The 23956-nt window shown below is 53.9% G+C and overlaps 1 long non-coding RNA gene across 3 annotated transcripts in view; it reads right to left on the reverse strand.

Annotated features, from left to right (window-relative positions):
• Positions 1 to 23496, reverse strand: part of LOC105469775 (uncharacterized) — a 42295-nt gene extending 18799 nt beyond the window's left edge. The window contains exons 1-3 of one of the 3 annotated variants that reach the window (XR_980068.2): positions 21819 to 23496; positions 21606 to 21688; positions 3190 to 3449 (exon numbers count right to left, since the gene is read on the reverse strand). This is a non-coding gene — a long non-coding RNA (uncharacterized lncRNA). Of the gene's footprint in view, positions 1 to 3189; positions 3450 to 9044; positions 10262 to 21605; positions 21689 to 21818 lie in introns of those variants that run through there. The other 2 variants (XR_980072.2, XR_980071.2) reach the window with 2 other exon arrangements.
• Between the last annotated feature and the right edge of the window lie 460 nt (positions 23497 to 23956).

The raw sequence follows: 23956 nt of genomic DNA on the forward strand, positions 1-23956 counted from the left end.
CTCTACTTTCAATAGTACACAGAACACTGATGGTCCATGGTGTGAACAGTTTATGAAAATATGCAAATTTCTGCATTGTATACTCCTAGTAAACCACTTACAAGAGGTGAGGAGCTTAGTGACTCTGTATATGATATTTTCGAATGCTTGTGGAAAACCAAGGAATATAGTGATGTAGGCTGGTTACCAGTTGGTTGCTGGACAAAGTGATGAAATCAAAGGATGTGCTCAGTGATTCAAATTCCCAGTTCCAGCTCTGTATAAATAACCTGTGAGTGGCTGAGTGAATCCTGAAGGAGAATCTCCTTTCCTGTAGCCCTAGGGCCAAGACTGCTGAAAAGGAAACAGAGTCCTCATCATGAAACTGGATGAATTACAGAGCAAGTTGAACTCTCAGCCTTGCAGGTTGTCCACTGTTACAGTGAGGGCATTGACTGGGGAACAGGGGATCCTGTAAATTGGGATGGAGACATATGGGAGGACCCTGATGAAGCTGGGGACGGTGAGCCTCTAAGTTACGATGAGTCATTTTGTCAGCAGAAGCAGCCTCCCTGCACCCAGTGGCAGTGCTACACCCACCCCCAGTGCTACACCCACCCCCAGTGCTGCACCCACCCCCAGTGCTACACCCACCCCCAGTGCTACACCCGCCCCCAGTGCTGCACCCACCCCCAGTGCTGCACCCACCCCCAGTGCTGCACCCACCCCCAGTGCTGCACCCGCCCCCAGTGCTGCACCCACCCCCAGTGCTACACCCACCCCCAGTGCTACACCCACCCCCAGTGTTGCACCCACCCCCAGAAGTACTGGCCTTGCCACCTCCTCTGAGGCATTAATCTGTGTTGCCTGAGGAAAGGGTAAGGACTTCCCCTAAGGCAGTTGCTGATTCTTCTCAGGAGCCTCCCCAACCCCTCCCTTTGCTTCAAGACCTATAACAAAACTCACAGCCCAGCAGCCCCTTGAAGGTGAGGCCCACGGTGTGACACAGGAGGAGACAGGCCACATCCCAGAAGAGCCACCTGACCTCTCTGACGTGTACAGACAGACACCCGGAGGCATGAGTGGAAACGGACACTGGGTGTGGGCACGGGGGGAGGAACGTGGAGGTGGAGGGGCCGGGTGTGCAGACGTGTCCACCAAGCAGAGGCTGCATTCCAGGCTGCAGCTCGGGGACTTGGAAAAGCTCTATCTGGTGGGTTAGTTGAAACATGGATCAAAGGATGCCTGCAGTGAGCCAGCTGGAGGTGCTTAAGCCCCCTTGGCTTAACATAGAGAAAGGGGTTCAAAGACTTAGAGAGACCGGAATGTGACAGTTAAAACTTCCTCACCCACCCTGGAAGGGCCCAGAACTCAGACCTTTCACAACAGGGTCCCCAGCCCCCCAGGCCAGGGACTGGTGCTGGTCCACGGCCTGTTGGGAACTGGGCCACGCAGCAGGAGGTGAGCGGTGGGCGAGTGAGCGAAGCTTCATCTGTGTTTATAGCCACTCCCCATCGCTCACATTACCACCTGAGCTCCGCCTCCTGTCTGATCAGCAGCAGCATTAGATTCTCATAGGAGCACAAACCCCACTGTGAACTGCACATATGAGGGATCGAGGTTGCACACTCCTTATGAGAATCTAATGCCTGATGATCTGTCACTGTCTCCCATTACCTCCACATGGGACTGTCTAGTTGAAGGAAATCAGGTTCAGGGCTCCCACTGATTCTACATGGTGGTGAGTTGTGTAATTATTTCCTTATATATTACAATGTAATAATAATACAGATAAGTGCACAATAAATGTAATGTGTTTGAATCATCCCCAAACCACCGTCCAACTCCGAGTCTGTGGAAAAATACTCTTCCATGAAACCAGTCCCTCGTGCCAAAAAGGCTGAGGACTGTGGTTTCACAACGCTGAGACATAGATTTGTGAGGGAGCCCAGTCTCCTTGCAGAGCTCTGCAATTGTTCTTCTCTGTAGGCCAGACTCACAGTAGGAACTGCAGTAATCAACTGCAAAACTTACATGCAACAGAAATAATTGGATCCTGGGGTAGCAGGGCCCAAGTGGGGGCACTCAAGCACCAAAGGCAAAGTGGGCGTGGTTACCATGACCGACAGCAGAGGCAAAGTAGCAGTCAGACCTGGGCCACAGGTCTGACCCATGTAGACCTATGGCGCTGGCTGCTTACCATGTTGTTCCTAGCAGTGAAACAGACCAGAAGCCTGCTCAATTCCTACTGGGTACAAGCAAAAAACTTCCAGATCAAGTGGACAGAACTCTAACTCCAACCATAAAAACCGAGAATCATGGCCTCAGTCATTCACAGACTTGAGTCAGTCTATGAATCCAGAAAGAAGGAAAGAAAGTCTGGGTTCCCTTGAGGAAGGACCCCAGGACTGCCAAAAATGTATATACACTGTTAATTCTTCCCCTGGTCTTCTCCAAAGGGGTCTATGGCCTTCCATCTGGGTAACTGTGTATTGGAGAAAATAAAATAATGCGACATTTTGGGACAATTGGACACTGGCTCTGTCCTGACATTGATTCTAGGAGATGCTGGAGGGACGCTGTGGCCATCCAGTTAGGGAGGGGCTTAGGGAGCCAGGGGATCAATGGAGTTTTAGCTCAGGTCTGACTCCTGGGTCCAGTGGGTCCCCGGCCCATCCTGTGGTCATTTCCCCGGCTCCAGATGCGTAAGTGGAACAGACACACTCAGCAGCCGGCAGAGTCCCCACATGCGTCCCCTGACCTGGGCTGCTATGGGGGGAAAGGCCAAGTGGAAGCCGTTAGAGAGGCCTCTACCTAGAACCGTCAGTCAAAAGCCATCCCACATCCCTGGAGGGACTGCAGACATCAGCGCCACCACCCTGGAGGGACTGCAGACATCAGCGCCACCACCAAGCACTTGAGAGACGCAGGGGCAGTGATCCCCACCACAGCCCATTCCACTCGCCTGTTCGGCCCGTAGGGGAGACAGGTGGGTCCTGGAGAATGACGGGAGACTGTCCTAAGTTTGACTCCAACTGCAGCTGCTGAGCCAGACGTGTTTCCATTGCTTGAGCAAATTAGCACATCTCCTGCTACCTGGTGCGCAGCTACTGATCCGGCAAATGCGTTCTCCTCCACCCCCGTCCACAAGGCCCAGCAGAAGCCAGGCCAGCAACGCACCCTCTCCACCGCACCTCAGGGGCCTCTCACCTCTCCAGCCTGTGTCGGAGGTAATTCTCAGAGGTCTCGATCACCTTTTCCTTCCCCAGGATGTCACACTGGCCCATTACACTGATGACATCATGCTGATGGGACGTAAGGCACAAGAAGTAGCCACCATTCCAGACTTGTCGGTGTCAGAGGGTGGGGAATAAACCCAGCTGCAATTCAGAGCCTTCTACCTCAGGGAAACGTCCAGGGGTGTGGGGCCTGTTCTAAGGTAAAGGACAAGTCATTGCATCTGAATCCTCCTGCAACCAAAAGAGAAAAACAGCACTAAGCGGGCCTGTTTGACATGGGGTTGACATGTTCTTTCTCTTTTAGGTGTCCAACTCTGTCCATTTACTGAGTGATTTGAAAAGCTGCTAGTTCGAAGCATGGCCCAGAGCAAGAGAAGTCTGTGCAGTAGGTCCAGGTTCTGCGCATGCCGTTCTGCCACGTGGGCCACACGACCCAGCAGATCCAATGGTGCCTGGGGTGTCAGTGGCAGACAGAGACCCTGTGTGGAGCCTTTGCCAGGCCCCTGTAGGCACAGGCCTTTAGGATTTGGGAGCAAGGTCCTGTCATCATCCACAGAAAACTCACTCTCCTTCTGAGAAACAGCTCTTGCCCTGCTTCTGGGCCTTTGTAGAAATTAAACATTTGGCAGTGTGAATCTATAATCCCAGCACTTTGGGAGGCTGAGGTGGGCGGGTCACCTGAGGTCAGGAGTTCAAGACCAACCTGGCCAACATGGTGAAACTCTGTCTCTACTAAAAATACAAAATTAGCCAGGCATGGTGGCGAGTGCCTGTAATCCCAGCTACTTAGGAGGCGGAGGCAGGAGAATCGGTTGAACCCGGGAGGCGAAGGTTGCAGTGAGCCAAGATGGTGCCGCTGCACTCCAGCCTGGGTGACAGAGGGAGACTCTGTCTCATAAAAAAAAGAAAGAAAGAAAGAAAGAGGCTGGGCATGGTGGCTTAAGCCTGTAATCCCAGCACTTAGGGAGGCCAAGGCGGGCGGATCACAAGGTCAGGAGATCGAGACCATCCTGGCTAACACGGTGAAACCCCGTCTCTACTAAAAATACAAAAAATTAGCCGGGTGTGGTGGCGGGCGCCTGTAGTCCCAGCTGCTTGGGAGGCTGAGGCAGGAGACTGGCGTAAACCAAGATTGCGCTGCTGCACTCCAGCCTGGGTGACAGAGCAAGACTCCATCTCAAAAAAAAAAAAAAAAAAAAAAAAGAGAAAGAAGGAAGAAAGGAAGGAAGGAAGGAAGGAAGCAAGGAAGGAAGGAAGAAAGGAAGGAAGGAAGAGAAACTAAACTAGACAAGGGCCACCAGGTTACCACGTGACTTGAACTGCTCATGATCTGGGGACCATCTGACCCACGTAGCCATAAAGTCGTGTGTGCACAGCAGTGCTGCATCAGCCAGTGGAAGCGGGGGATAGGTGATCAGGCCCACGCAGGTCCTGAAGGCACAAGTAAGTTACGTGAAGTAGTGGCCCAAAGCCTGTTGGGCCACCCCACTGCTGCTCCCCTGCCTTCTCCCTCCCCGTCTGTACCTGTGGCTTCGTGGGGAGTTCCCTCTCATTAGTTGACAGAGGAAGAGAAAACTTAGGCCAGACTTACAAATGGTTCTGCTCAGTATGCAGACACTACCGGAAAGTGGACAGCTGCGGTCCTGTAGCCCCTAGGGGACATCCCTCAAGGACAGTGGTGAAGAGGAGTCTTCCCCGTGGGTAGAACTTCCGGCATGCACCTGTCTGTGCTCCACTTAGAAGGAGCAGATGTGTGACGATATTTGATTCATGGCTGTTGCCATTGATTTAGGTGGATGGTCAGGTGCTTGAAAGGAACATGATTGGAAAATTGGTGACCAAGAAATGTATGGAAGAGATGTATAGACAGCCCTCTGTGAACAGGCAAATGACATCAAGATATCTGTGTCCCACGTGGATGCTGACCAAAGGGTGACCTCAGCAGACGAGGACTTCAGTAATCAGGTGGACAGGATGACCTGCTCTGTGGACACCAGTTAGGCTTTTCCCAGCCACCCCTCTCATCACCCAGTGAGCTCCTGAGCAAAGTGGCTGTGGTGGCAGGGATGGAGGTTGTGCATGGGCTCAGCAACATGGACTTCCACTCGCCAAGGCCAAGCTGGGTACCACCAGCACCGTGTGCCCATCTGCCAGCAGCAGAGACCAACACTCAGCCTGACAGGCTCCATTCCCCAGAGTAATCAGCCTGGTGCCTGGGGGCATATGGATGACACTAGAGGCTTCCATCATGGGAAGGGTGCTAAGGCTCCATTCCCTAGAGTGATCAGCCTGGTGCCTGGAGGCAGGTGGGTGACACTAGAGGCTCCCATCATGGGAGGGGCACTGAGGCTCCATTCCGTAGAGTGATCAGCTTGGTGCCTAGGGGCAGGTGGGTGACACTGGATGGCTCCCATCATGGGAGGGGCGCTGGTTTGTTCTTACTGGGATAGGGGCCTGCCATGGATATGCATTTGTCTTCCCTGCGCACGGTGTTTCTGTCGTCACTACCATCTGTGGGCTCAGAACGCCTCATCCACTGCCGTGCTGTCCACACAGCATTGCTTTGACCAATGAACTCACTTTGCAGCCAAAGAAGTGTGGCGGTGGGCTCATGCTCACGGCATTCACGTGTCTTACCACGTACTCCATCATCCTGAAGCAGCTGGCGTGATAGAATGGTGGAATGGGCTTTTGCAAACACAGCTCCAGCACCAGCTGGGTGGTGATGCCTTGGAGGGCTGGGGCAAGGTGCTGCTCCAGGAGGCTGTCTGTGCTCTGGATCAGTGTCCGATATGTGGAGCTGTCTCTCCCACAGTCAGGATTCACGGGTCCAGGAACCAAGGGGCAGAAGTGGGAGTGGCACCACCCACCGTCACCCCCAGTGACCCAGTAGCAGGGTTTTTGTTTCCTGTTCCCATGACTTTACGCTCTGCTGGCCTAGGGGCCTTGGTTCCAAGGTGAGGAATGCTGCCACCAGGAGACACAACAATGACTCCATTGAACTGGAAGTTAAAGTGCCACCTGGGCACTTGGGGCTCCTCAAGCCTCAGAGTCAACAGGCCGATAAGGGAGTTTGGATGCTGGCTGGGGATTGAACCAGAGGACCCAGGGGACATTGGACTGCACTCCACACTGGAGACGTGGAGGAGTGTGTGGAATGCAGGAGGCCCCTTAGAGCTTCTCTAAGTGTAACCACACCCTGTGGTTAAGATCCCTGGAAACCACAGCAAGGCAAGTTTCCCTAGGAAACTACAGCAAGGCCCAGACCCTTAAGCACTGAAGCCTTGGGTCCCCCGGCCAGGTACAGAACCATTACCAGCTGAGGTGCTTGCTGAGGGCAAAGGGACTACAGAATGGACAGTGGTTATAAATACCAGGTACTCCTGTAGCTTGGCCAGTTGCAGAAACGAGGACTGCAACTGTCACGAATGTTTCCTCTCTATTTTGCTAAGAAAGCATTTGTGCGTATGCGTACATATATTCAGCAAATATCTGTTTTCTTTCCTCTCTGACTCCTTTATCATGTAGTGTAAGATCTACTGACTTTGTCTCAGTATCAAGGTATTGTGAATTTTACATGACAGTGTTGAGGCCGTGGGATATTGGGAGAGACTTCACCTCCTCTTCCAGGGAGGGAGTCAGTGCGTGTCTGGTTGTTTGCGGGACAGTTGTAACATGTTGGTTGGAACCATGACCTTGCTGCTGTCTATTTGGAGATGAAGTACAGTTTAAGGAGGCGTGTATGGGTTCCAAGCTGACAAGGAGTGAACTTGCGATGGTTCGTTTCAGCTGTCAACTTGACTGGATGAAGGGACACCCAGAGAGCACGGAAGCATTATCTCTGGGTGGGCCTGTGAGAGTGTTTCCAGGAGAGGCTGGCGTTTGAGTCCGTGGGCTGAGTAAGGAAGGTCTGTCCTCACCCAGTGTGGGAGGGCACCATCCAATCCACTGAGGGCCCAGGCAGAAGGGAAAGATGAATTGGTGCTCTCTTGCTCTCTCTTCCCCCGCCAGAGATGTGACACCCACCTCCTACTGCCCTTAGACATCGGAACTCCTGGTTCTCTGGCCTTTGGACCCTGGGACTTATACCAGTGGCCCCTCTGACTGCGAGTTACACTGTCGGCCTCCCTGGTTCTCAGATCTTCAGGCTTAAACTGAGCCACACTACCAGGCTCCCTGGGTCCCCTTGCACAGGGCAAATCATGGGACTTCTCAGTCTCCATAATCATGTGAGCCGATTCCCATAATAAACTCCCCTTTCTTCCATCCACCCATCCATCCATCCATCCATCCATCCATCCATCCATCCATCCATCCATCCATCCATCCAGCTACTCAGCTAGCTACCTATGTCTCTACTTATCTCTCTCTATGTCTACCTATATCTCTGTCTACATCTGTATATCTCTCTGATCTATCTCTATCTCTATCTCTATGGTAATCTCGATCTATCTATCTGCCTGTCTGTCTGTCTGCCTGTTTGCCTATCTGTCTGTCTGTCTGCCTGCCTGCTTGTCTGTCTGCCTGTCTGCCTGTCTGTCTGCCTACCTGTCTATCTGCCTGTCGGTCTGTCTGTCTGCCTGTCTGTCTGCCTGCCTGTCTGTCTGCCTATCTGTCTATCTGCCTGCCTGCCTGTCTGCCTGTCTGTCTGCCTGTCTATCTGTCTGTCTGTCTTGGTCTCTATGGATCTGTACTTATTCATCTATCTCACTCCGTTTTTCTGTCTCTGTATCTATCAATCTACATCATGGAGGACCATGGCAGGCGCTCACCGCTGTGCACTGCACCATCCCTCCCAGTGGGACCAGAGCACTGGTCCAACCGGCTGCCCACAGCTCTCAGCTCTCTTCTCCCAAGGAAATGCCCTCAACCAAAGTCAGGTCCCTCACCCATGGCTTCTCCCTGCCCTGGAAGCCACCTCAACCCAATGAATGGTCGATAGAGGAAGCAACAGGTCAGGTCCTTCACCTCAATTCATGGCCTCTCTAAAGGCCAAAGCTCCAAAAGCACCCAAGGCATCATCAGAAACCATCTTTGCGAGTGCAACACAGCTCAGCTCCCCACACCTGCTCCTTCCCTCTCTCCCAGCCTTTGTCCCTAAGAGCACTCGCCACTTTACCCTTGACCTGCACGTCTGTCTGGCAGTGTCTCTCGGGGAACCAAACCTCAGCGGTTTGGAAACAACAAATTCCAAAGGTCGTGCCTGGGCCTGGAGCTCTGCTGACACGGAAGCCATGCCCACCTGGGACCTGAGGGCGTTTCTTGTCTCGCAGGCCTGATATTGAGTGGTGTGCACCTGCACATACATGTGGTTGTTAAAACACAGAACGGCTTCCATGCTGGTTGTTAAAACACAGAACGGCTTCCATGCTGGCTGAACAGCCCCGACCTTGAGCCTCCAGGTGTCCCCCAGAGGCCACCCAGTCCCTTCCCCCAGGATCCAAGCAGGGCACGACAGAGAGCTTCTGGAACGTCACTCGATGCCGTGGCCAACCCCATTCTGATGGGTCCGCACCATTCGGGGCTGCTTGTTAAGCATGACTAAAGTCACGCACCGTCGTCTGCCAGGACTGCCACAGCAAAACGCCACAGTCTGGCAGCCTTCACAGCAGACATTTATCTCCCCAGCCCTGGGGGCCCCAAGTCCAAGCCCAAGTTGTTGTTGGGGCTGGTTCCTTCGGGGGCTGCGAGGGAGCCTCTGCCCAGTCCCTCCAGCCTCTGCCCAGTCCCTCCAGCCTCTGCCCAGTCCCTGCAGCCTCTGCCCAGTCCCTGCAGCCTCTGTCCAGTCCCTCCAGCCTCTGCCCGGTCCCTCCAGCCTCTGTCTAGTCCCTCCAGCCTCTAGGGCTCCCCCGCAGCCTTGTGCTTCTTGGCTCATGGAGCATCACTCTAATCTCTGCCTTCACCTTCACACGGCGTCCTTCCTGTGTGTGCGTCTGCATCCAAATTTCCCTGTTCCTAAGGTCACCGGTCAGATCTGAGCAGGATCCTAATGGCTATAGCTTAGTTACATCTGCAGTGACCTTATTTCCAAATAAGGTCACATATGAGGCACTGAAGGTCAGGACTGCAACTTGCTTGTCTTCCTATCATGGAATCAGACCAGCAGGTGCGTCACATTCTGCCAGAGGGAGAGCGGGCAGACGCCCAAAGGGCTGGAAGCTCCAGGAAGAACTGCAGTTGCAGCTGCTTGGACAGGCGTGGGCGCTCAAACCCTCCCATGACAGCCCTGGTTGGGGGCTCCATCCATAGCCCCTGATGGAGTGGGGTAAGGCCCTTCCTTCTGACCTACAGGACCTTGGAACCCTGGGCCACTGCAGAGGGACTCAGGGTCTGACCAGCAGCCTTTGACATGGCCAAGAGTGAAAGTGATGGGGACCCACGAGCCATCAGAGCTCTGTCTCCAGAGCCTGCACAGGGAGTGTAGGACAAGAAGCAAAGGAATCAGGAGCACGTCAAGGCGGACACCAGATTTGGAAGAACGCCCCAGGGGAGGTGCTCCCAGGCGGGTGGGGCAGAGGGCAGTCTCCTCCTAGGCTTCCCTGGGTCCCGGCCCAGCCCAGCTGGGCATCCCACCGTCTTTGGTGTGGTGTGCTCTCTGCCCGGGGCCCTGTGATGGGAGTCTTGCTTCTCTAAACCGCGAGGCCCTCACAGAATCCCCCAGCACGTCTGAAGCACCTGGAGGAGAAAAGATTTATTTCCTCATTTGTCGCCAGATTCATGGTTGAGGCTCTCATAACAAAAGACAGATTAACAAGAGAAAAGCAGACACATGTATTCAATATCAGTTTCATGTAGTATAGGAGCCTTCAGAAATGAGGACCCAGCACTTTGGGAGGCCAAGGCGAGTGGATCATTTGAAGTCGGGAGTTCCGAGACCAACCTGGCCAACATAGTGAGATCCCTACTAAAAATACAAAATCTCTACTAAAAATACAAAATCAGCCAGGCATGGTGGCAGGCACCTGTAGTCCCAGCTACTGGGGAGGCTGAGGCAGGAGACTCTCTTGAATCCGGGAGGTGGAGGTTGCAGTGAGCCGAGATGCCTGGGTGACAGAAAAAAAAAAAGAAAAGAAAAGAAAAAAAGAAATGAGGACCCAAAGGAAGAGGGAAACCCGTGTATTTTAATGTGAAGTTTGATGGAGAGTCATGCAGAAGTGTGACTGGATTGGACAAAGTGGGCGTACTCGTCCGTTCTCGCACTGGTATAAAGAATACTTGAGACTGGGTAATTCATAAAGAAAGGAGGTTTAATTGGCTTGCCGTTCCCCAGGCTGTACAGAAAGCATGGTGCTGGCATCCACATGGCTTCTGGGGGCGGGCTCAGGAAACTTACAATCATGGCGGAAGGCAAAGGAAGAGCTGGCACTTCACATGGCCGGAGCAGGAGGAAGCCAGAGGAAGAGAGGGGAGGTGCCATATGCTTTTAAACAAGCAGGTCTCATGAGAACTCACTATCATAAGAACAGCACCGGGGGGAAATCCACCCCCAGGATCCAATACCCTCCCAGCAGGCCCCACCTCCAGCATTGGGGATTACAATTCCACATGAGATTTGGCAGGTACACAGATCCAAACCATATCAGGGTGTGGCCTAAGGGTGATAAACTGGGGGGACTTGGCAAGTCCTGCGGTCCTAGTCCATCATGTTCTGTTATAACAGAAAACCACAGACTGGGTAACTTCTTGGCTCCTCGTCCTAGAGGCTGGGAGGTCCAAGATTGAGAGGCTGCCTCTGGCAAGGGCCTTTGTACTGCCTCATCCCACCACAGAAGGGCAGAGAGGGAGAGAGAGACAGCCAGAAAGAAGGGGACCAAACTCCTCCTTCTGTCAGAGCCTGCTCCCATAACAATGATGTTAGTATATTATGGGCAGAGAGATGGGGGACACATTCAGACCACAGCAGCCCCCTCAACCTCCACATACTGCACATTGAGGGGAGGGCCGGGGCACTGGAAGGAAACATCAGAGCCTGGAGAAGACCACCAGGCTCACCAGGGCTATGCCCTCACCCGGCACCCAGCACCAAGGGGCTCATGGGAAACAAGATGGGTCTCTCGGTGCATGAGTGTGGGGAACACACAGTCCACAGTGCATCCTGGGCTCATGATCTGAACCCCGGTCCTGGGCAGCCCTGGGGAGAGGCTCCAGGCTGAGATCAGCCACATGTGGGGGAGTAGACAGTGTCCCCAGTCTCGCCTTGTCCCATGGACTCTGACAGGGGTTGAAGAAGCAAGGAGGCTCCAAGGACCAGGGAGGGGGAGTCTGGCCGGCGATCTAGGAGCATCAAGGCGCCTGCTCCCTCTTGGCATGGCCCAGTCCTGTAGGTGGTCAGTTATGCAATGCCACTGCCTTCCTACCCACAAGGAGGGTGGGTGGACTCAGCGGTCAGGCCCAGGCTTCCTTCTTGGCTCAGGCGAGGAACACAGGGGGCTTTGGGCTTTGCTTATTCAATTAACAAATGAACTCCTAGTCTGTGCCAGGCCCCCATTTAAATGGTCCCTGGGATACAGCAGGGTACAGAATGGGCCCCAACCCTGGCCCCATGGCTGACCTTCTGGAGAGCCTGAGGAGTGAGGGGTGCCCTCCAGGCACAGCAGATGGGGCAGGCTCTGCATTCGGGGCACCAGCCGCTTTCCCATCACCCACCCACTCCACCCGAGCCCTTCTGGGTCAGCTGGGCTCCTGGCTCTGCCTGCCTAGAGTGCAAGACGCCAAGTTCCTTCCTGGACAGTGAGAGAACCACGCCAAAAAGAAATGAAAGGAAGGCAGACGGCGAGATGAGGGAGAGGGTGGGCACCCAGCCAGGGACTGCAGAGACGAGGAGGAGACACAGAGACCCACTGTCCCCAGCCACTGCCAGTGAGGCTGGCCCAGGGCCAGGAGCTCGGTGTCCCTGGCATGCATGTGGCCCCCCGCGCTCCCATGGCCAACAGGAGTGGGGCGGCCACCTCGTCTGCCACAAGCCCCTCCCACCTCCCATTCACTGGTCTCATTTTTAAGTTTTTCTCTCCCAGTTATTCAGGATTGATTTGGAGAGCAGAGCAATAACTGCACGTGGTTCTTCACTTTCCTTCACATAAGAACCAAACCATCATCCACCCCAAGCCTCTCTCTCCAGCCTGCCCCCGAAGTGAGCACAATCTCCCTCCTCTTCCACGGCTGTGCTGTTCCCAGCGGAGGCCCAGGCTTGGCCATCCGTTCATTCTTGTAGTCCTCAAGAGATTGTGAGCTCTGCAGTGGGGAGCAGCCGCTGTCAAAGACCCCGGAACTTCCTCCTTGCTGCGTCCACCAACCCCCACTGCCCGCTGGGCACTTCCAAGCTGAAGCAAGCTTGCTCGCTGAAAAAATCTTACCTTTGACCCAACTTCCCACTCCCAAGATACCCAATCTGGCCTCCCCTCTGGATACCCCTGTGGGTTTCCCTTTGCTGATGGGGTCCCCTCTCGAGCTGTGGTTCCCCTCTGCTGATGGGGTCGCCTCTCCAGGAGGGCTCCCCTCTGCTGATGGGGTCCCCTCTCCAGGTGGGGCTCCCCTCTGCTGAGGGGGTCCCCTCTCCCGCTGGGGCTCCTCTCCAGTGACAGGGTCCCCTTTCCATCTGGGACTCCCCTCTGCTGACAGGGTTCCCTCTCCAGGTGGGACTCCCCTCTGCTGATGGGGTCCCCTCTCCAGCTGTGGCTCCCCTCCACTGATGGGGTCCCCTCTCCAGCTGTGGCTACCCTCCGCTGATGGGGTCCCCTCTCCAGGGGGGCTCCCCTCTGCCGACGGGGTCCTCTGATGGGATCTCTACTCCAGGGGGGCTCCCTCCACCGATGAGCTCCCCTCACTGGGCTAGGTGACCTCCCTGCCCTATCTGTGTCTGCAGGTTGAGGCCAGGCAGGGCTGCCCAGTATCCGACAAGCTCCCCTTTCTTTCTTGGGCACTGCCCACTTATTCAGGTCTCAGCCAGGCAGCCCCTCCAGGGGGAACCTTCAGAGTCCCCTTCAGCAACACAGCTTCCTCTCTATGGCCCAGCTCATGCTGAAGTAAACAAGGCAGTGTCATTAACAGCTGGTATCAGCTTGTACGGGGAACCAATGGCCCCAGAAGCCTCTGCGGAGGCCCAGGCTGTGAGGGTCAGAGGTCAGGAAGAGCCCTCAGGGGTCCCTCCTCACAGGGGATGGTGACAACACAGTGGGGGACAGAGGGGTCAGGGCTGGGTCCAGGACAAGGTGACCCTGGCCAAAAAAGGCCGGGCCTGGTGGGCACCAGCATGGAGGGAACACAGCCGATTGGAAAAGCAGGACTGGGTCCTCTTCTGTGCTTCCAGCCCCTTTAAACCTCATGCAGCTTGTAGGAAGGGGATCAGAGGCCCGTGGGCTTCCCACAGCTATGCTGCACCTGGGGACATGAAGCCCAGGGTAGCTCAGCCAGCTCTGGTCACGGCCGACAGACCCTCCCACCAGCCTCACCCACCCTTCCTCAGGGAACAGGGTCCTAACAAGCTGCTTCCTTATCCCTATGTTGAACAAAAACTCATGGGTTCAGACAAGAGTGAAGGTGACTCCGCCACCACCCATCCCACCTCCAGCAGGCAGCCGCCCCCAAAATTATTGATTTATTAAATCAATGTCAGGTGCCAGCCAGCCCCACCTGTCCCCAACCTGCAGGCACCGACAGGGGTCACTCACTACAGGGAGAGGAGCCCATCAGTGAAGGGGGGCCCCCCTGGAGAGGGGACCCCGTCAGCAGAGGGAAGCCCCAGCTGGAAACAGTAAATAGGCAGACTATTCAGTGTCTTCCCCCTCAAGCCAGTCCCACAGAGTCACAGAGTCCAGTGGCTACCAGACCTCCTGGGCCCACCCAGGAGGCCCCAACCCCACTCCAGCCAGCAGGACCATCTAGCCATGTCCCCTGGGCAGGGCCTCCCCCTGCTCAGCTCAGCCTGGATTTCCGGATTCCACTGCCTGCCAGGGATCCTGAGGAGGAGATAGTATCAGAGCTTCACCAGCCCTTCTCATACCCAGGAGTCCTCGTGATGATAACAGTGTGTGCACCAGGCTGTGCAGGTACTGGCCAGGATCCTCTGAGGGGACGAAATCTCCACAGTAGAGCACCTCTCTGATGTCCATCCTGGGCTTCCGTGGCCCTGCCTGGCCACTGCCTGCTGCTCTTGGTCCAGATCATGGACCCTCAGAGGCCAACCAGGCCTCAGCCTGTGCCTACAGCATCCCCTCTATCCACTGGGCTCCTGAATTGCTCCTTCCACCTGTCTCCCACCCAGAGCAGAACAAAGGGGAGGCCCCCAGAGCCCTGCAGCTCCCGGAGAGACTCCCGTCCCCACCCCACACGCCATCACCACAAACGGCCGGAGAGTTTAGCGGATCCCATGACTTGGGGTCTCCAAAGAGACCCCCGGGACATCTCATCAACACTCCCCTGGGCACCACACGCTCAGGCTTCCCACCCCTGGCCTACCCCACGGGGTGTGCCCAGTCCCGCATCTCACCCCAAATCCACGCATGCATGAGCCTGAAAGCACCACACACCCTCTGGTGCTCAGCCCTCCCCTCCTCCCTGGGGTCCCCCACACCCTCTGGTGCTCAGCCCTCCCCTCCTCCCTGGGGTCCCCCGCACCCTCTGGTGCTCAGCCCTCCCCTCCTCCCTGGGGTCCCCCACACCCTCTGATGCTCAGTCCTCCCTTCCTCCCTGGGGTCCCCCCACACCCTCTGATGCTCAGTCCTCCCTTCCTCCCTGGGGTCCCCCCACACCCTCTGATGCTCAGTCCTCCCTTCCTCCTTGGGGTCCCCCCACACCCTCTGGTGCTCAGTCCTCCCTTCCTCCCTGGGGTCCCCCACATCCTCTGGTGCTCAGTCTTCCCTTCTTCCTTGGGGTCCCCCCCACACCCTCTGGTGCTCAGTCCTCCCTTCCTCCCTGGGGTCCCCCACATCCTCTGGTGCTCACTCCTCCCTTCCTCCCTGGGGTCCCCTGCACCCTCTGGTGCTCAGTCCTCCTTTCCTCCCTGGGGTCCCCTCCCCTCCCTGCCCCCAAGCCTTGCCTTCCCTTGCAAACCTCACAAGAGGATTGTTTACTCTCCTGAAAGCAGAGAGGGCCCTTTTCTTGGAACCTCTCGGCCATCTCTGCCTCCAGTCCCAGCTGTTGTCAGCCCTGGCCTGGCCCCAGCAGGAAGTGATCACTGCTCTCCCTGCTTCCCGTCCGGCCCCAAGGTCTGTTCTTGCCCTTCGGCCAGAGAGGTTTAAAAGCACAACTCAGGCCCCGCGTGCCCTGCCCCCCAGGGCTCCACACCTCTGAGCACCTGCGCAGTAACACGGAGGCTCCCAGCCCCGCCTCGCCCCACGGTCCCTTTCAACACTATCTGGCCTTGGGCCTTTGCTATTCCCGGGGCCTGAAAGGGCCCCCTCATCCCCCAAGTGTCAGACAAAGGCCTCAGAACAGTGTCCCTGCCCGGCGTGCTTGGTCTTGACTGCTAGGCCCCAAATCATTCCTTTTCCCATTGCCGCTTGGTTTCTCTGCAGCTCAGGTCACTACCCCAAATTCCTGAATTGAGTGACGTGTCTACCTATTTAATGTTTTCCCCGTCTAGACTGGGAGCCCTACAAAGGCAGGGCCCCCTGGGCAAGAACAGTGATGGCCAGGAGCCCCTGCAGAAGATAGCTAGACGTGTGCCCCAGGCCCCAGATGGCACTCAGCCCTGCCTGTCAATGCTGGACACAGGGCAGTTTTGTGTGTGTGTGTTTTTTTTTTTTTTTTTTTTTTTTTGAGACGGAGTCTCGCTCAGTCACCCAGGCTGGAGTGCAGTGGTGCGATCTGGGCTCACTGAAAGCTCCGCCTCCCGGGTTCACGCCATTCTCCTGCCTCAGCCTCCTGAGTAGCTGGGACTACAGGCACCACCACCACGCCTGGCTAATTTTTTGCATTTTTAGTAGAGATGGGGTTTCACCGTGTCAGCCAGGATGGTCTCGATCTCCTGACCTCGTGATCCGCCCGCCTCGGCCTCTCAAAGTGCTGGGGTTACAGGCGTGAGTCACCGCGCCCGGCCAATAGGGCAGTTTTTATCCCGGCTTTCTACACAAGGAGGAAAGACTAACCATACCGGCGGGCAGCGGCCGGATCACATATGTCAATAGAACTCTGACCCCTGAGAAGCCTGGAAGCCAAACCACACCTCTGTAGCAATCAGCCCAGAGGCTCAGGCCACGGCTAATGGCTGCCAGGTTCCCTATTTTTGCCCCCAACTCAAGACCAACTGGAGGAAGGCAAATATGCCCCTGATGAAGGGTGGCTGCCTCCAGCTTCCCCAGCCCACAGCCTCAGCCTCCCCAGCCTGCTGCCTCTAGCAGCACACATCTGAAGCCTTCTCTCTTGGTTGGTTTTGTTGGTATTTTGGAAAGTTTTTCTTTTTTTTTTTTGAGACAGAGTCTCGCTCAGTCGCCCAGGCTGGAGTGCAGTGGTGCAATCTCGGCTTACTGCAAGCTCCGCCTCCCGGGTTCACGCCATTCTCCTGCCTCAGCCTCCCGAATAGCTGGGACTACAGGCGCCTGCCAACACGCTAAATTTTTTTTGTATTTTTAGTAGACACGGGGTTTCACTGTGTTAGCCAGGATGGTCTCGATCTCCTGACCTCATGATCCGCCTGTCTCGGCTTCCCAGCGTGCTGGGATTACAGGTGTGAGCCACTACGCCCGGCCTTTGGAAGGTCTTTTATACCTTTAATAAGATAAAATTCATATAGCACAAAACTTAGCAATTTAAACTGTAGACTTAGTGTGGTGTGACTTTAGAGTAGTCACAGAATCGTGCAACCATCACCACTGACTAATTTTAGAACATTTTCAACATCCCAAAGACAGACCCCCATAGATACCTGTTAGCACCCACTCCTCATCGTGTCCGCAAAGCCCCAGGCAGCCACTTAGCAATCTACTTTCCATCTCTATTAATTTGCCCATTCTAACCACTTGAAAAAAAATGGAATCACAACAGTCTTTTGGGTCTGGCTTCTTTCCTTCAGCATCATATCCTCAAAGTTCATCCATGTTGTAGCTTGTATCAGTACTTTGTTTATTTTTATGGCTGAATAATATTCCACTGTATGGGTAGATCAATATTTTGTTTATTTATTTATTCGTTGATGAATATTTGAATTGTTCCCACTTTTTAGCTATTAAAACTAGTGCTGGCTGCGTGCAGTGGCTCATGCCTGTAATCCTAGCACTTTGGGAAGATGAGGCAGGTGGATCACTTGAGGCCAAGAGTTTGAGATCAGCCTGGCCAACATGGTGAAACCCCCTGTCTCTACTAAAAATACAAAAATTAGCCAGGCATGGTGGGGCATACCTGTAATCTCAGCTACTTAGGAGGCTGAGGCAGAAGAATCTCTTGAATCCGGGGGGCGGAGGTTGCAGTGCACCACTGCACTCCAGCCTGGGCAACAGAGCAAGACTCTGTCTCAAAAAACAAAACAAGGCCGGGCGCGGTGGCTCAAGCCTGTAATCCCAGCACTTTGGGAGGCCGAGACGGGCGGATCGCGAGGTCGGGAGATCGAGACCATCCTGGCTAACACGGTGAAACCCCGTCTCTACTAAAAAGTACAAAAAACTAGCCGGGCGAGGTGGCGGGCGCCTGTAGTCCCAGCTACTCGGGAGGCTGAGGCAGGAGAATGGCGTGAACCCGGGAGGCGGAGCTTGCAGTGAGCTGAGATCCGGCCACTGCACTCCAGCCTGGGCGACAGAGTGAGACTCCGTCTCAAAAAAAACAAAAAAACAAAAAACAAAAAAAAAACAACAAAACAAACCACTACTGCTATGAACGTATATGTGCATATTGTTATACAGACATATGCTTTCATTTCTCTTGGATACACACACACACACACACACACACACACACATGTCTAGGAGTGCAATTGCTGGTTTTTATGGCAACTCTGTGTTTAGCATTTTGAGAAACGGCCAGTCTGTTTTCCAAAGTGGCTGCACTATTTTGCATTCCCACCAGCAATGAAGGAGGGTTCTAACTTCTCCACACCTCTGCCAACACTTGTTATTGTCTGTCTCTTTTATTTATAGCCGTGGTATCTCGCTGTGTTTTGATTTGCATTTCCCTGATGACTAATAATGGGGACATCTTTTCATGAACTTATCGGTCATGAGTACGTCTTCTTTGGAGCAAGGTCTATTGTAATCCTTTATCCATCATTAAAGGTAGGTGGTTTGTCTTTTTGTTGGTAAGTTATAAGAGTTCTTTACATGTTTAGATCCTACTCCCTTATCAAATAGATGATTCACAAAGGTTTTCTCCCATTTTGTGGGTTGCCTTTCCACTTCCTTGATGGTGTCCTTTGATGCACAAAAGTTTTTAGCTTTGGCCAAGTCTAATTTCTCTATTTTTTCTTTTGTTGCCTGTGCTTTTGGTAGTGCATATTAAAAACCATTGTTTAACACAAGTTCACCAAGATTTATTCCTATGTCCTTTCCTAAGGATTTTATTTTTTATTTTCTTTTTCCTTTCTTTTTTTTTTTTTTTTTTTGAGATAAAGTCTCTGTCGCTGAAGCTGGAGTGCAGTGGTGCAATCTCGGCTCACTGCAACCTCTGCCTCCTGGGTTCAAGTGATTCTTCTGCCTCAGCCTCCCGAGTGGCTGCAATTACAGGCACCCGCCACCACCACGCCCAGTTAATTGTGTTTTTAGTAGACACGGGGTTTCACCATGTTGGCCAGGCTGGACTCAAACTCCTGATCTCAGGTGATCTGCTCGCCTCGGCCTCCCAAAGTGCTGGGATCACAGGTGTGAGCCACTGCGCCTGGCCTTCCTAAGGATTTTATAATTTTAGTGCTTACATTTAGGTCTATGATCCATTTTGAGTTAATTTTTGTGCACAGCATGAGGTCGGGGTCCAACTTCATTCTTTTGCACATGGATATCCAGTTGTCCCAGCACCATTTTCTGAAAAGACTATTTCTTCCCCCATTGAATTGTCTTGGCACCCTTGTCAAAAATCAACTGATGGCTGGTCTGAAGGCAGTGAGTTATCGCAATTGATTGTTCACAGTCACCTACAGATGGAACACCTCGTTCTACTCTTTCCCCCTTCTCACTGCTGCACTTGAATTGTCTTAAAAAAAATCAATTGACCATAAATGCAAGGATTTGTTTCTGGAGTCTCAACTTTACTGCATTGATCTGTATGCCTATCCTTATGCTAGTACCACACTGTCTTGATTACTGTAGCTTTGCAGTAAATTTGAATCAGGAAATGTGAGCCCTCCAATTTTGCTCTTCTCTTTCTAGATTGTTTTGGCTCTTCTAAAATACAAATACAAAACGCTTGTATTTCCTTATGAATTTCCTTATGAATTGGAGGACCAGCTTGTAAAAAGACAGGTGGGATTTTGATAGAGATTGTGAAGCTATAGATGAATTCGGGAGTTTTGCCATCTTAACAATATTATGTCTCCTGATCCATGACTGCAGGATATCTTTCCATTTAATTCAATATTCTTTGATTTCTTTCAAAAATATTTTGTATTTTTCAGTACACAAGTTTTACGCTTCTTTTGCTAAAATTATTTCTAGGTATGTTCTTTTTGCCGATATTATAAATATTGTCTTCTTAATTTCGTTTTTGGATTGTTCATTGCTAGGGTATAGAAATAAAATTGATTTTTGTATATTGATCTTGTATCCTGCCACATTGCTATGCATGTTTATTAGTTTTAAAGTTTTTAGTGGATTTTCTATATATGATGTCATATAACCAGCAAATAGAAAGTTTTATGTCTTAGTCCCTTTGAGCTGCCACAACAGACTGCCATAAACCGAGTGACTTATAAACAACACAAATGTATTTCCCACAGTTCTGGAGACTGGGAAGTCCAAGATCAAGGCACCAGTAGGTTTGGTGTCTGGTCGGGGCCTACTTCTGGGTTCGCAGATAGCTGTCTTCTCACTGTGTCCGCCATAGTGAAAGGAAGGGGCCCAGGGTCTTTCTAAGGCTTCGTTTATAAGGACACTAATCCAATTTAGGAAGGCTCTGACCTCATAACCTAATCTCCCAAAGGCTTCACTTCCAAATGCCATCACCTGGGAAGTAAGAATTTCAACACTGGGGTGGGGCACAGATATTCAACATAGCATTTTACTTCTTCCTTTCTAATATGGGTGCCCTTAACATCTTTTTCTTACCTAATTGCCCTGCCAGAGCCTTCCGGACAGTGTTGAATGGTAGCGGGGAGTGTTCACCCCACGTTACTCCTGATCGCAGGGGAAGAGCTACCCGGCTTTCACCACTGAACACCACATTAGCTGGGGTATTTTTGTCAGTGCTCTTTATCAGGTGGAGGCAGGTCCTTTCCATTTCTAGTGAGTTCAATGCTTCTTTATGAGGGAAGAGTGTGAGCTTTTGTTTGGGTGCTTCCCCTGCGTCTGTTGAGATGATCGTATGGTTTCGGTCCCTTATTCTATTGATATGGCGTATTTATTACCTTGGTTGCTTTTTGGGTGTTGATAATATCCAAACACTTCTGCCACCCCTTTTAATAGAAAGTTGTGCAACTCCCCAACCTGCCTGTGCGTGTCTGCCCAACACGAGTGCCAGTGGCCGACTCCCTGCTAGAGTGAGCACTGCAGAAATAGCCTCTGCTTGTCCTCATTTGAGTGATCTTCACGTATTCCACGAGAAATCAAGGCACAGGGGTCTCATGAATAGCTCCGCCAACCGAAGGTGTACTCCACTGGGGCTGTGAGTCACCTCACACCAGGGGGAAAGGTCTCTGTCAAACATGGCTTCAAGGAGCCAGGGACCTGGTGCCTCCCACAGGCCAGGCCCTGCCCCCCAAGTGCAATGGGAATATATGCACATGTTACCTGTCCCAAAATGCTGGGAGATGGTACTTCTGCAGATGGGGAATCTGAGCGACCAGCCTGAAGTCACAGGGACGGGAAGACTCCTACACAAGCCCAGCTGGGCTACAAACGCCTGCCCTTCCTCAACATGCCGCCGGCTGTGCCCACATTGCTCCAGCAGCTCCACCTTCCCCAGGCATAAGCCTTCTCAGGGGCAAGCCTGGGCAGGGCAGGCCCAGGGAGTGGTGCTCCCATCCCAGGCCGGGCTGCTGGGCAAGCCCCTCCTCTTTCTCCCCCTCATCCTCTGACAGAGTCCACCTGGATATTTGTCCTGGAGCCAGGATGGAAGCTCCACCAGGCCCAGCCCACAACAGGAACCCTTTCAGATGCACTCCTGGGTGCCTACTGTCCCAGTATCACACAGACACAAGCCATGTCAGCCATGGGATCCCCAAGGTCCCCATGAGGTCACACCAGTGGGTCGCTGGGAAGGGCACTTCAGATGTGGTGCTCCCACAACCCAGGCCCTGCGAAGTGGTCCTCCTACCTCCTCGTAGCCAGTCCTCCCTGTGAGCCTGCAAGTGCCTGTGAACGTGAGTTCCACTCTGGAGCTGAGACAGGCTGCTGCCCCTGCAATCAGAAGTCAGGCCCATGAAGCCCTCCATCACCTCACTACAGTCAGAATAAAATGCAGCCCTCCTCTGGCCTCCAGGTCCCAAGGCCAGCCCCCCTGCCTCCTAGGCTTGCACCTGCCCCTGACCTGTGTCAAGCCTCTTTCCCCTGGCTCTGTCCGCTCTGAGGCCCTTGCTTTGCTTGTGTTCCTCCAGCCTCACCGGTCTGCCTGGAGTGCTCCTCCCCGGCTCCGCCTGGCTGACTCCTTCTCAGGCATCAGGGCCTGGATCCATCATGGCTCTTCCAAGCCTCTGCACTTGGAGTGCCCCAGCCCCGTGGTTGAGAAGTGCTCCAACCCCGTGACCCTCTAGCAAGCATCCTAGGAATTCCCTCCCTCCCCAGCACTGATATGACCATCGTGCTGTGACACCTGTCATCTCCGCCAGAGCGGCAGGTCCTCAAGGAGAGGGGTCTGCTGCCTGGCTCCCACACCCAGGGCCTGGAACAGTGCCTGGCACACAGCAGGCACCCACTAAATATTTGATGCATGGCTGAAGAGGACAGGCATGCTGGCTGCTGGCCGGGCATGGCCTGCTTCTGAGGCTGGTGGTCAAGGACACAGTGTGCACGGATCTGCCCCTCCTCCCACTTCCTGAAAGTGGAGTCAATGTCTCCCTCCACCCAACTCCCCCTGCTGAGGACACAGCCCACACCTTTAGCGGGAAATGTCCCCATCACTGGGGACAGCAGGGAGCTGATGGGAGAGCAGGTGTCCAGGACATCCAGAGAAATGTTTCCTCACACTGGAACCCTTGTCTATTCCCTTCTAAACAAAAAGAATCCTCAAAGACTCTCAAGTGACCATATAGTGTCTTTTCTTATAATGTCACTTTGACAGGCACAAAATGTAAAACCAGGCATAAATTCGTGCTTGTAGTTCTTATGCAGGCATGAAGCCAAAACCAGTTTACAAACTAACCACCCAGAAAACTGGTAGAGCACAGATGATTACAATAGAGCTGTTCTGTCCAATGTGAGCGCTACTGGCCACCCAGGGCCATGTGAATTTAAATTACAATGAAACACAATGAAAAATTCGGTTCCTTGTGGCCACATTTCCAGTACCCAGTAGTCATTTGTGCCAGGGGTTATCCAGCTACAGAACATTCCCATCATTGCAGAAGGTTCTATCAGTTAGCACTGGATTGGACGACATTTGCTAAGACGAGCTAGCTAGAGCACGGTTCTCCGGACCTGGTTCCACATGGTTCCCAGGTAAGCTCCGGCCCACGACGCAGCCCTGTTGTCCATCAGTTTTCTTGGAGAGGACATGGGAAACCTTTGTCGGTGTGTCATCTCCTGCGAAGGCCTTCACTCCTTCCTCTGGGCAGGAAGCACCCCTCACTCTGAATCATTAGCCCAAAGCAGTAAGTGCAGCGGGCCTGGCCCCACACCTACAGGAAGAGCCACAGCGTGAGGCTGGCATCCCTGGGGCACGACACAACCAGGATGTGGATGAAATAGATGCAATATCTGGAGGTTCTCTTATAGGTGGCTCTGGCCTCCTGGACACTTCACACTGGTCTGGGAGCTGCCCTCTCAGGGCCCAGTGACCTTTTCAGATGCAGACTCCTGCAGCATGGGTCAGCAATTCTTCCCTTCCATGGGACAGGGATTGGTTGCCTGTACTTGAGGCCAACACTGACTAGGGGGCCTCATGCCTGCCCCCGTTCCAGCCCCGGAGAGCAATGTGAGCAAACCCTCCTGTCTCTGCAAAGCCAACCACTGTGGCATCACCTCCTTTAGGGAGCCCTCCCAGATTGTCCAAGGTGCTCACCTCCTTTGGGGAGCCCTCCCAGATTGTCCAAGGTGCTTGAGGGAGGGAGGAATAGGTTGTTCTCCCGGCACCGGGCCTGCACTCCTGGGCAGACGCTGCATGCCTGTCCTCAGGCGCGGCCCTGCTGCCACCCCCTCGGGGGCTCGGAGCGCGACAGCAGCTTAGGGACGCCTCCCGCGCCCAGCACGGTGCACCCGGGCCCTGAGGTCCTGGCCGAAACGCGCCAAGTTGGGGGTAGGTGCAGCGCCCCCATACCCCTCCGATGCGCGCCCTGGCGACGGGAGGCGGGGCCGGGGGCGGGGCGCGAGCTGGCCGGGGCGGGGCCTACGGGGGGCGGGACCGAGGCGTCCTATAAGTGGTGCTGAGCGGGGCGCGCGCCCGGCCACAGAGCGAGCGCGCAGCAGCGGAGATAGCGACGACCCCACCGCGCATCCGGCCAGGCCTCCGGC

Source organism: Macaca nemestrina, chromosome 12 (genome assembly GCF_043159975.1).
Source record: "Macaca nemestrina isolate mMacNem1 chromosome 12, mMacNem.hap1, whole genome shotgun sequence".
NCBI classification, from domain to species: Eukaryota; Metazoa; Chordata; class Mammalia; order Primates; family Cercopithecidae; genus Macaca; species Macaca nemestrina.